The sequence below is a fragment of the Diceros bicornis genome, chromosome 2 (assembly GCF_020826845.1).
Source record: "Diceros bicornis minor isolate mBicDic1 chromosome 2, mDicBic1.mat.cur, whole genome shotgun sequence".
Lineage (NCBI taxonomy): Eukaryota > Metazoa > Chordata > Mammalia > Perissodactyla > Rhinocerotidae > Diceros > Diceros bicornis.
Window position 1 is genome coordinate 13,568,157 of NC_080741.1, and position 11,541 is coordinate 13,579,697.

General features: G+C 43.3%; 1 pseudogene; it reads left to right on the plus strand.

The window, feature by feature from the left end:
• The first annotated feature begins 1,910 nt into the window (after positions 1-1,910).
• Positions 1,911-9,950, plus strand: LOC131411433 (multifunctional methyltransferase subunit TRM112-like protein; annotated as a pseudogene).
• Positions 9,951-11,541: the final 1,591 nt, after the last annotated feature.

Here is an 11,541-nt window from a genome sequence, read left to right on the forward strand (position 1 = left end):
AGACCTAGGAGTAGCAAAATTGTAAAAAGAAGGAAAAATTCTGAGTCAAAAAAGGTATAAATTTTTTAAATTGGAAAGGCGCATGTAGTGTCAGGCAGGAATAATGAAATAAAAGACATACACCTGGTAAAATTGATGAACTCTGAGGATAAGGAGATTTGCTTACAGGCTTCCAAACACAGCAAGAAGGTTAGTTTCAAAGGCAGAAGAATCAGAGCAGCGTCAGATTTCTCATTTGCAGGTTTGGACACCAGAACACAGTGGAACTATACATATTTTAGTTTTTCAAGAAAAGCATTGTGATGCAAGGATCTTACACTATCCCATAAAACATTCATATGGGAAGAGAAAGATTTTTTCATCTTAAGGAGACTCTTATTGTATGCCACCCAAGTATACTTCTAAGTAAATTACTTAAGGGAGTAATCTAATTGAAGAAAAAAAAAACAGAACAAAAAATCTCAGAGTAAGATGAAATATTCAAAGAGTAGGAGTCAGTCAGGAAGATATTTATTCAAAGAGTAGGAGTCAGTCAGGAAGATATTTATTAAGTTCGCGTGTTGTTCCAGGATAGAGTGGTGAACAAGACAGAGCGTCTGCCCTCCAGAAGCTCCTATTCAGGTACTAAGTATTGTGAAGAAGATTAGGAGGTGTAATGAGAAGACGGACGGATATGCTGGTACTACATTGACAGAGTGGGGATGGCATTTGAATTGAGAATTGAGTGTAAGGAGGCAACTGTGCACACTTTTAGAAGAAGAGCATTCTGAACGGAAGAAACACAGTCTCTGAGAAGGAAATAAGCGTGATGTGTTTTGCTCGTTCAGAAAGAAAACCACAGTGGCTGGGCATAGTGCACTTGGGCAGGAGGGAGGCAGTGTGGCAAAGCCCGCCACCCACACTGAAATCCAGGTTCCTCCTCTTATTCCAGAGCCCTGGGCTAGACCACATTTCCCAGCCTCCCTGGAAAGTGGGTGTGAACAGAAGTGATAAGCAGAGAGGAGGATAATGCACTCCTCTCTGCTCATTTTCCCCTTCCAGCTAGTTAGAATGGAAATGACCCCCAGGGAGACTTTGAAAGAGAGCCACATGTTGAAGATGACGGCAGCCTGTATCTCTGAATGGTTGTGTGTAGAGCAATAACCTGACCAATCTGTTCCCCTGCCTCATTGCTGGTTTGTGAGCAAGAAACACACATCCCCACTGTGAGCCATTGTTGAGTCTTGTGTAAGTCTGTTGCAGCAGTCAGCACACTCTGACCATCGCAAGTGGGCAGGGTCTTGTAGGAGCATGGTACAGAGTTTGAATTTCTCTCCAGGTGTAATAGGCAGGGCTAGGGGTGTATGGGAATGGGAGGGGGAAGAAGTTGAGGAAGGAAGTGGCACAATCAGATTCATATTCTAGGACCTAGGGGCGAGGCTCCTGCTCAATCAAGAGGCCATTGCCACAGTCCTGGAGAGAGATCACTGTGGCTTGGAGTGGAGCTTTAGAAATTGAGAGGCTATGACGTGATTGAATTTGGAGAAATTTTGGATCTAGAGCTGATGTTTTAGATATGGGGCACATGAAAAAGCGAGCAATGAAGGATGACTCATGAATTTGAAGTAGTTTACTGAGATGTGGACAACTGTAATAGGGAGCAAATTTGATGAATGGGAAACCCAGATTTGTTTGATCCTGTTAAATCTGAGATGTCTATTAGACATCCAAGGGGAGATGGTGGATACATGAATCCGGAGTTTCAAACAAGAAATTAAGGTGGGGGAGAGAACAATGAGAAGCATCAGCGTATGTGCGTTTCTGAAGCCCGTGCGTGGGATCTCTTAGGGGAGAGTGCTGGTAGAGAAGACTGAGGGCCGAGCCCCAGGACTCCGGCGCTTACAGTCCTGGTTGGTAAGGAGGAACCAGCAATGGAGCCTGAGAAGGAGTGCCGTTTGAGGTAGGAGTAAAGCCTGGAATGTGTGGGTTCTCAGGAACTTGGTGGGATTTTTCCCAGCAATGTTCGGCTGCCTGGGTGTAAGTGAAGAATAAGCAGATAGTGGGTTTTAAACACTTCAGGGCTTTTCCAGTCACATGCTTAAGCAGGAATGGATTAGTTTCCCAGGACTGCCATAACAAACTGGTGGCTTAAAACAACAGAATTTTATTCTCTTACAGTTCTGGCAGCTAGAAGTCTGAAATCAAGGTGCTGGCAGGATTGGATCCTTCTGGAGGCTCTGAAGGACAATTCACTCTATATCTCTCTCCCAGTTTCTGGTGGCTGCTGGCAATCCTTGGCATTCCTTGGCTTGTAGACGCATCAGTCCAATCTCTGCCTCTATCTTCTCCTCTGTGTGTTTCTGTGTCTGTTTCCTTTTCCCTTATAAGCACTTGTCATTGGGTTAGGGCCTGCCCTAATCCAGAATGATCTCATCTAGATATCCTTAATTACATCTGCAAAGATTCCTTTTTCCAAATAAGGTCATGTTGACAGATTCCATGTGAGCTATCTTTTGGAGGGGCCACTATTCAACTCACTACAAGGAGGGAGGGGCAAGTGAGTCAAAAGGATTTCCAAGGGAGGCTATAAGGCTGGATCACGGAACGCAAGCTGGATGAGGAGGGAAGGGAGGACATGAGAGGGTCATGGAGAGCAAAAAATGGTAAGATCAGACTGGAGAGCAGCTGAGCAGAAGAACCAGACAAGGGAGCTGGGAAGACGGGGTGAAAGGGAGGGATGACATCACAATGGCTGACAGAGTTTAGTTGTTGATGATGCCAAAGTCTGGGGAATGGGCACCCGAGTGATGAGGTGACATCTGAGAAACTCCATTGGAGGACAGGAGGGCACAAGACTCAGAGAAGTTTGGCTGGGTCACCCACATGGGTGATGATGCCCCCAGAATGATGACAGGAATGGAGAAGGGGACAGTGAGTCAGGTGCCAGGAGCATCAATGAGTGAGGGACAGGACAAGCGGTGAGGACAGCAATCAGGAGGACTGAGCACATGACAGTTATGGCTAAATCGGAATAGATGAATGTAAGGGGATTGCCAACCACAATGTGAGGGATTAAAGATATAACAATAGAAAAATGAAAGCTGGGAATCAAAATTCCAAAGGATTCCAACAAAACCCAGGAATTGGTGGGAGGGGGACAGAGAGAACGGAGAAGAAAACACATACTAACAGCTTTATTTTGGTGTGGGGTATGTGGCTAGAATTGAATTGAATAAAAACTATACTAAAAATCTCCTCTTGGGAAATTGGGACATTAAGTATGTTGCTAGAGAAATACAGACTTGAATATACTCTTCAAAATATATATACCCACTAAAAGATAGAAACATCTAGAAAAGCTTCCAAATCACCAGAGGCCAAAATAGTAACTAAGAATAAAAACTCTATCAATGCAGTGAAAATTGGTCGGGGAAAAAAACAGGAACAAATATCACATAATAGTAGAGGAAACATAAAATGAGATAAAATAAGGCCAAATATGTCCTTTATTTCAATTGTTTTTAATGTCCCTATTAAAAATAATGAGGAAAAAAATCATTAGGCAGTCATTAAAAACAATCACTGTGGTGATTATTTCATGGGTGTAAAACAGTGCACTTTAAACATGTATAGTTTATTGTACATCAGTTATACTTCAATAAAATTGTTTTAAAGAAACTATAAGACTCTAAAACTGGGTGAAAAAGCAAACTCCAGCTTTACGCTCTACGCCTATACCTAAAAATAACTGAGAAAGGCTGAAAAGGGGGGTGACAGGGGCCAACAAATAGAAAAAAGGGACAGCAACATTTATATCATATAAAGTCGATTTTGAGGCTAGAAGTATTATAAAACAATATAAGTATTTTGCAATAATAAAAGGTAAAATCCACAAACATGTTCTAACAGCCAAAAGGCTTTAATGTACCAATAACATAACTTTAAAATACATAAAGCAATGACTTCCAGAAATACAACAGATAGGCAAATCCACAATCATATTAAGAAACTCTAATGCACTTCTCTCAGAACTTCTAAAATCTAGTAGATAAATATGAATTAAAACTATAGAGGGGGGCTGGCCTGGTGGCGCAGCGGTTAAGTGCGTGCGCTCCACTGCGGCGGCCCTGGGTCCACAGGTTCGGATCCCAGGCACACACCGATGCTACCGCTTGTCAAGCTATGCTGTGGCGGCATCCCATACAAAGTAGAGGAAGATGGGCACGGATGTTAGCCCAGGGCCAATCTTCCTTAAGAAAAAAGGGGAGGATTGGCATCGAATGTTAGCTCAGGGCTAGTCCTCCTCACAAAAAAAAAAAAAAAACTATAGAGGGTTTGAATAATAATTCGCAAACTTGATTTGATACACACACAGACATGGAACTCCATACCCAACAAATAGATGATGCACACTTTTCAAACACCTTTAGAACTTTCATTATATGTTAGAGCATGAGGAAAATGTCAGCTATGTCCAAAACCAAGAGAAATCATACAATAAAACTAGAAAATGTCAAGAAAAACTTAGTCCCTAAAAAGTAAACAAACAAAAATCCACTTGGCAATTTTGAAACCTCTTTCCTAAATCATCTGTGAATTAAAGACGAAATCAAAACTGGAATTTTAATCAGGAAAAAATTGAGAAGATTACATATTAAAATCTTATGAGAATCAGCCAAATAGTGAGATTTAGTAGTAAGCATTGATGTTACGTGTTAGGAAAAAAGAAAAATTTTAAATAATGAACTAAACATCTAACTCAAGAAAATAGAATGAGTTCAGAATAAAACTAAATGAGATAGAAGGAAATAATAAAAATGAAAACAGAAATTATTGAAATAGAAAACTCTGTGGTCATAAACAATAAAAAGTTTGTTCTTGGGAAAAAGTATAAAACAATAGAAAGTACCTTTGTACTTTCTGTACCTTTGACTGTAAATCCATCAGGAATGACAAAAAAGATAAAACGACAAACAATAAGAAGGTTTTAAAATTTTAAGACAATGCACTATGACAGCTACTTTGAAAATCTAAAGGTAGTGGATGATTTTCTAAGAAAATATAAATTACCAAAACTCACTCAAAAAGTTGAGAACCTAAACAGACCAAAAAACAGAAAAAAACTAAGTTGCCAAAGATAGTGTCTGTAAAAAAGCACCTGGCACATTGAAAATTCCCAGCGCAGTGGTTAGGAATGGAGACTGGGTTCAGTTCTTGCTCTGCCACTTATGAGTCGTGTCACGCTGGTACGGTTGACAGATTCAGCAAATAAAAATACAGTACACCCAGTTAAATTGGAATTTCAGATAAACAACAAATAATCTTTCAGTATAAATATCCTCATGCAATATTTAGGATATACTTACACTAAAAAAATTATTTGTTTTTTATCTGAAATTCAAACTGAGTTGGACATCCGTATTTTACTGGCAGACCCAGACCTTAGGCAGATAACTTCCCTGTACTTGTTTTCTCATCTTTAAAATGGGGATGGTGATGATGATAATAATAATAATAAAAGATTTACCTCATAAGGATGACCGAAGGCTTAAATGAGTTAACATATAGAAAACTCTTAGGGAAACATGGCACCCAGTAAGCACCATGTGAATGTCGGTTATTTTAGGGAGAGCTCCTTTTCCTCCTCTCTCTCTCTCTTTCTTTCTTCAACGGCCATGTATTGAACACTCACTGAGTGCCTGGCCCTGGGTGAGATACTGGGCAGACACACACATAGTAAAATTAAAAGTGCCCCTCCGCCCACCAAGCACGTATTGGATGAGATTCTAGCTACTCGCAGTGCCAGGTCTCGCTCCCCTTCCACAGCAGGACGGCATCACCACACTGCCATGCGTATCCCCCAGGAGCCCACACTCACCCCTGAGGGAGGAGACCCCAGTCCTGCCCACAGTTGGGTGTCTTGCGTTCGTTAAGTTGGAGCTTTTCCCACTTTGGAATCAATATACCCCAGGTACTATGAGCTTTTCCTTAGAATGAAATTGCTGTTGTGAGGTCAAGCCTGGGGTGGTTTTGCCTGCATAGGCTTTTCCCTTGGGTTAATTTTTATGTTTGCTGTTCTCTGAGGAGAAACAGTGATTAAGACAGAGAGAAGCTTTGCCCGGTTTCTGCTCCCAGGCTTTCTTAGAGAGCTTCTGTGGCCCTTGGTTGTAGCATTTCACTCAGTGGCGGGTCTCAGAAACCAGACAGAGAGCACTGCCTCTTCTCCCAGATCATGCCCCGCCCCCTGCTGGACTCTGTCCCCTTGAACCCACCTGAGCTCCTCAGCCAGGCCTTTCTCCTTCAGCTGCCCAGGGGCAGACACCTGGCTCGCCTCAGCTCACCCCGCCTCCAGGTGGACCCCCCCCTGTGGCATCTCTGCAGAGGGCGGAAAGCGTCTCTGTGGCCTGTCTCCCTTCCGGGGCTGTTCTGATGATGAAATTCACCTCCCTGGTCCCCAGACTTCCTCCTTAGTCCCCGTCTGCTTCACCTGCACACTGGCCTCTCCTGCCACTGACTTTGGTGTTCCATCTCAGTGCCCCACAGTGTCGCTCAGGTATCTATTATCCACACTTTATAGCAGATGCTAAACATGAAGGGCTCTGCACTTTGATAGTGGAAGGAAAGGCTTTATTTCTGCTCGAAGGAGAGAAGTAACATCTGTTGAGTTCCTACCATGTAACAGACACTAGGCTAAGCCCCTTCGCATATATTTTTCTCATTTAATTCTCTAATAATGTGGTGAAAGAGATGTCAGTATCTCTACTTTACAAATTCGAAGACACAGGTTTAGAAAGTTTAAATGTCTTGTCCAAGGTTATACACAAGTCAGCAGCAGAGCTGGAGTTTAAATTCAGGTCTCTTTGACTCGAAGTCCAACATCTTTCCCACTACCCCATACTGATTGCCATCTTGTGGAAAATTTGCTTTAATATATACATGTGTGTTAAGATTTTTAAAGTGGTACCTAGATCTGGGACAGTTCTGTTCTCTCTCAGCCTCTTGCTCTCCTTGCTGCTCTTGGTTATGGGTTTATGGCTTTTCCATCCTGTCTATTCAACCCCCTGGTCAGCCAGGCACAGAAAAGAGACCATGGGCTAAGGACAAGCAAGGTTGTGCACTGCCTCTTGCTGCTGTCGTGTGACAGAGCCCAGAATAAAAGCCCGAATCTTCAGGCAGTGTCTGGTCTTCTCTGAAAGCACAGCCCCTTTCTGGGTGGAAGCAGCCAGACTAGGGTGCACCCTCAGCCTTGCCCTCTGCTCCCTGCACCCGTCAGCCACCAGGATTATGTCTGCATGCCTGCTGAGCCTGTCTCCCTCCTCTTTCGTTTTATTTCTCTTCCCTGCTTCTCTCTCCCCTCTTTCTGTTTGTTGCTAAGACTGCCTTAACAAAGGACCACAGACTGGCTGGCTTAAACAACAAAAATTTATTTTTTCACAATTCTAGGGGCTGGAAGTCCAAGATCAAGGTGTTGGCAGCGTTGTTTCTTCTGAGGCCTCTCTCCTTGCTTGTTGGTAGCTGCCTTCTCCCAGGGTCTTCACATGGTCTTCCCTCTGTGTGTGTCTATGACCTAATCTCTTCTTAAGTCATTAAACCAGTTATATGGGTTTGAGCCCACCCTAATGACCTCACTTGAACTTAATTACCTCTTTAAAGACCTTTCTCAAAATACAGTCACATTCTGAGGTTCTATGGGTCAGGACTTCAACACATGGTTTTTGAAGGACAAACTCAGCCCATAACACACTCTTTCTCTCTCTCAAATACCCGCAACACACACACCTTTTGCAAGAAGGCAAACGCTAGGTTGAGACTGAGACTGTACCTGTCTCACTGGGGAGTCTTCAGAGCCTCAGCCACCTGCTCCTGGTTAATAAGGAGGAGCAATGGTGCTGGCCAAGGGCTGGCGATGGGGAGGGTTTCTGTGAGTGTAGACGGCTTGCAAGGGATCCCGGGGATTTCAGGGCGGGGTTCTTGGGCCTGGTGCATTCTCACTTGAGGGTGCGAAAAGGCTGAGAAGAACGAGGGAGGAGAGTTGGGACCCATGGTTGAGCGGTTTCAGTAACTAGAATCCAATTTTTTAAATTTGTGTTTTCCTTTCAACGATCATCCAAGGACATTAACATAAGTACATCCTGAAATAGGAAGATGACCACCCGAATGTTAGGACTCCCGTGCCATTTCAGTGCCTACATTTGTGTTCATTTCCATCATTGTGTTAGTGCCAAAGAACACAGTTTTAAGTGCTCAGAGCCAAAGAGAAAAGAACATATTTGAATCTATGCATAAATATAATGTTTATGCAAAGCGAAGGCCAAATAATGTCACAGCACATGGTACTAATTGGAGTCTAAGTATTTTAGTTGTTGGAATAGAGACAAGAAGAGAATTGAATCATCACATACCACAATTAAAAACCTGACATTAGGAACTTGTCACATATCTTAACCCATCATTCATCATATTAAATTAATAATTTTAATGCTATTGGTTTTGTTTTTAATCAGTTTTTAGAGTTGGTTAACCAATTTCTTTAAATTCGTTTAAATTTGCTAATTTGTTTGGTTTTTATTTGTATAAGCCTATTAATATAAGAATTTGAATCTAGTTTTATGTTTATACACATTTAAGAAATATATTAAATTTAAGCCCAGACTTACACTTCCAGTTAAGACAGAGTAGATTGTATCAGACTGAATCTCTGGCTAAAAAAAACTATAAGAAGTAGATAACAATCCAAAAACAGATGTCTGGTGGCATCAGAGAATAACCCAAGTGTCCAAGACTCACTTGGTGAGCCCTGCCTTCAACATGGATTTTTCTCCTTGAGTCATTTATCAATTCCTGGCATGGAGCAGAGGCAAAACAAACAAACAAAGACAGCAGTAGTCTAGAGCTTATACCAGTCTCACTGGGCTGAACAGAAAAAACTTGGAATTTAAGCTACAAAGAAACCAGGACTGAAGCCCAAGGTCCTGGAGAGAGAGGAACCGCAAAGGGCGAAAGCTGACCTTCAACCTGAATTTCCCTTGAGTCATTTTATGATTTACAAGCTCTGTGTTGGAGGAGACACAGAGAAACCAAGTGGGAAGAAGCTGCCAAGACAGTAAAAATCCAAGCAGGGAATGTTGTCACTTCACAGCGCTGGGAAGACAGAACTTGGAGTTTGGGCCTGCCACGAGTAAGGCCCTGGTAAACGCTCAGGAGTTCAGTTGAGACCCCAGAAGAGCTATGTCTTAGGAGTAAAGGCAAACCAGAAACAGAGAAGCCTCCACAGAACCAAGGTGATCCTGGCACAATCTATCTTCTTGCAAGAAGACTTATTCCCTTTCCGGGTCCAGCCTGGCGAGAGCAAGTTGTGCTGCCACGAAGCTGCTCACCCACAACCTGCTGAGATTGCATGTGAGGGGTGTGGCCCTGTGGCTTCCCCCTGCACCTCCAGGCCACCAAGGTCCGTATCAACCCTGAGGACTTCAACCCCACTCTGTGGTACATATGACACCCCAGGTGGAGGGGGCAGCATCTCTGGAGGAGGCCAATACTTTGCATTTTTTTTTTCCTTTGCTGAGGAAGATTTGCCCTGAGCTAACATCTGTGCCAATCTTCCTCTATTTTGTATGTGTGATGCCGCCACAGCACGGCTGATGAGTGGTGTAGGTTCACGCCTGAGATCCGAACCCGCAAACCTGGGCCACTGCAGCAATGTGGGCTGAGCTTAACCACCACGCCACAAGGCCGGCCCCACCTTGCGTCTTTTTGAGCTGCCCAAAGGGCCAATTCATGGGTATGAGCGTGATGAGAAATTTCTGAGGAAGATGCACCACATACTGCAGGAGATAGATGTGTTGGAGGGACCCCTGCAATCTCCAGAGTCTGGACGTCTGCTCCCCATCAGCCGCGGGATCCCCAACATGCTGCTGAGTGACGAAGAAACTGAGATGAACCACGCCAGGCACCAGCTTTTCATTCTGTGACCTTGTGTATCTTAGTTTATATGTATCCTGTTTGCTGCCTCTACCTTGTGCATTCCCAACCCTTGACCCAATGACACACCAAACACGCTTTTCCTTGAGCTCGATATCAATACACGTTTTTTCTCATTAAAGGTTCAAAATGAAAAAAAGAAAGGAAGAAGACAACAATGGCAACATATTCTTCTCTGGAGGAGGAAAACAGCATCTCAAGTCTCTAAAACTTTTTAAACACAATGTCCAGATTTAAATAAAAATTAACAGTCATGCTAGGAAGCAACACCAAGTCAGTGAAACTCAAGAGAAAAAATAGTCAATATCAGCAGGCCCACAGGTGATCTAGATATTGGAGTTATCAGACATATACATTAAAATAACTATAATTATTAGGTTCAAGGAAATATATAAAAATATAGACCATTTTACCAGATAATTATAATCTAAAATAAAAAATCAAATGGGAATTCCTGTACCACCACCCTCTCAATAGCCTAGTCTAGAAACCTAGGTCTTATTTTTGATTCCTTCGTTTTCCTCAGCCTAATAATACACTTCTGCTTCACTAGCCACTACTCCCTGTCACTTCCCTAATGAAGGCCAGCATCATGTCTCACCTACATGCACACTCCACACCACAGAATGAACGGTCTCTACTGTAAATGCGACCCTTCCTCTTCATACAATCATTCAGTGGCTCCCCTGTTGTCGTCAGAATCAACTCCAGGCTCCTTTCTGTGTTCTGCGGGGCCGTGCGTGACCTCACCTTGCATTCCTCTGCAGTACGTAACTTGCTACTTCCCACTCTAAACCCCAGCGAACACTTGTCCTTCCTCTAGAGTAAATTAATTTCAATTACTCAAATGCACCATGCATTCTCCACCTCCTGAAATTTTCATATACTGTTTCCCTTTCATGAAACCTTTACTCTCTCTTCACTTAGCAAATTCCCACTCACCCTTCAGAAACCTTGTCTTCCAAGATGGTCTCTCTGATCTCTCGGGACCTCTTTAGATCCCTCTCCTAACATAACATGCCCTCTATCAAGCGTTTATCATGCTGAATGGTAATTAAATATCTACATGCATATCTCCTCCACCAGATTACCAATTCTTTGATGGCAGAGACCGTGGTCCCCTGAGACTTTGCACAACAACTAACACATTATAGGTAAGCCTGAGGATTGGTGGCCGGGAGATGGCATTGCAACCAGGGTCCTGAAAACAGAAGCTCAGAATTTTTTAAAAAAGGATTCAGCCCACCAGTGAGCCCACCAGGACCCAGGTACTGACCCTGAGACTGTAGTTGTTTGCCTTGACTCACATGGGTCCCTGGGGTGAGGCTGGCCTCCATGGAGGACTGGTAATTACAGCCTAGCCCAGAGCCTCTGGAGCCTCGCACCACTTCACAGCAGCTCAAGGAGAGCATAAACGCTGGTGTTCCCCTTCCACACCCCGTGAAGGTAGTGAGTATAAGGAACACACTCCCCAAGGGCCCTTTTTCAAACTGCAGGCAAAGAGTACAGCTAGCTGTTATCTGGCTGCAGTTGCTTTCCAAATGATGTATAAAAGTCTACATTCTTCCTCACCGTGATCTT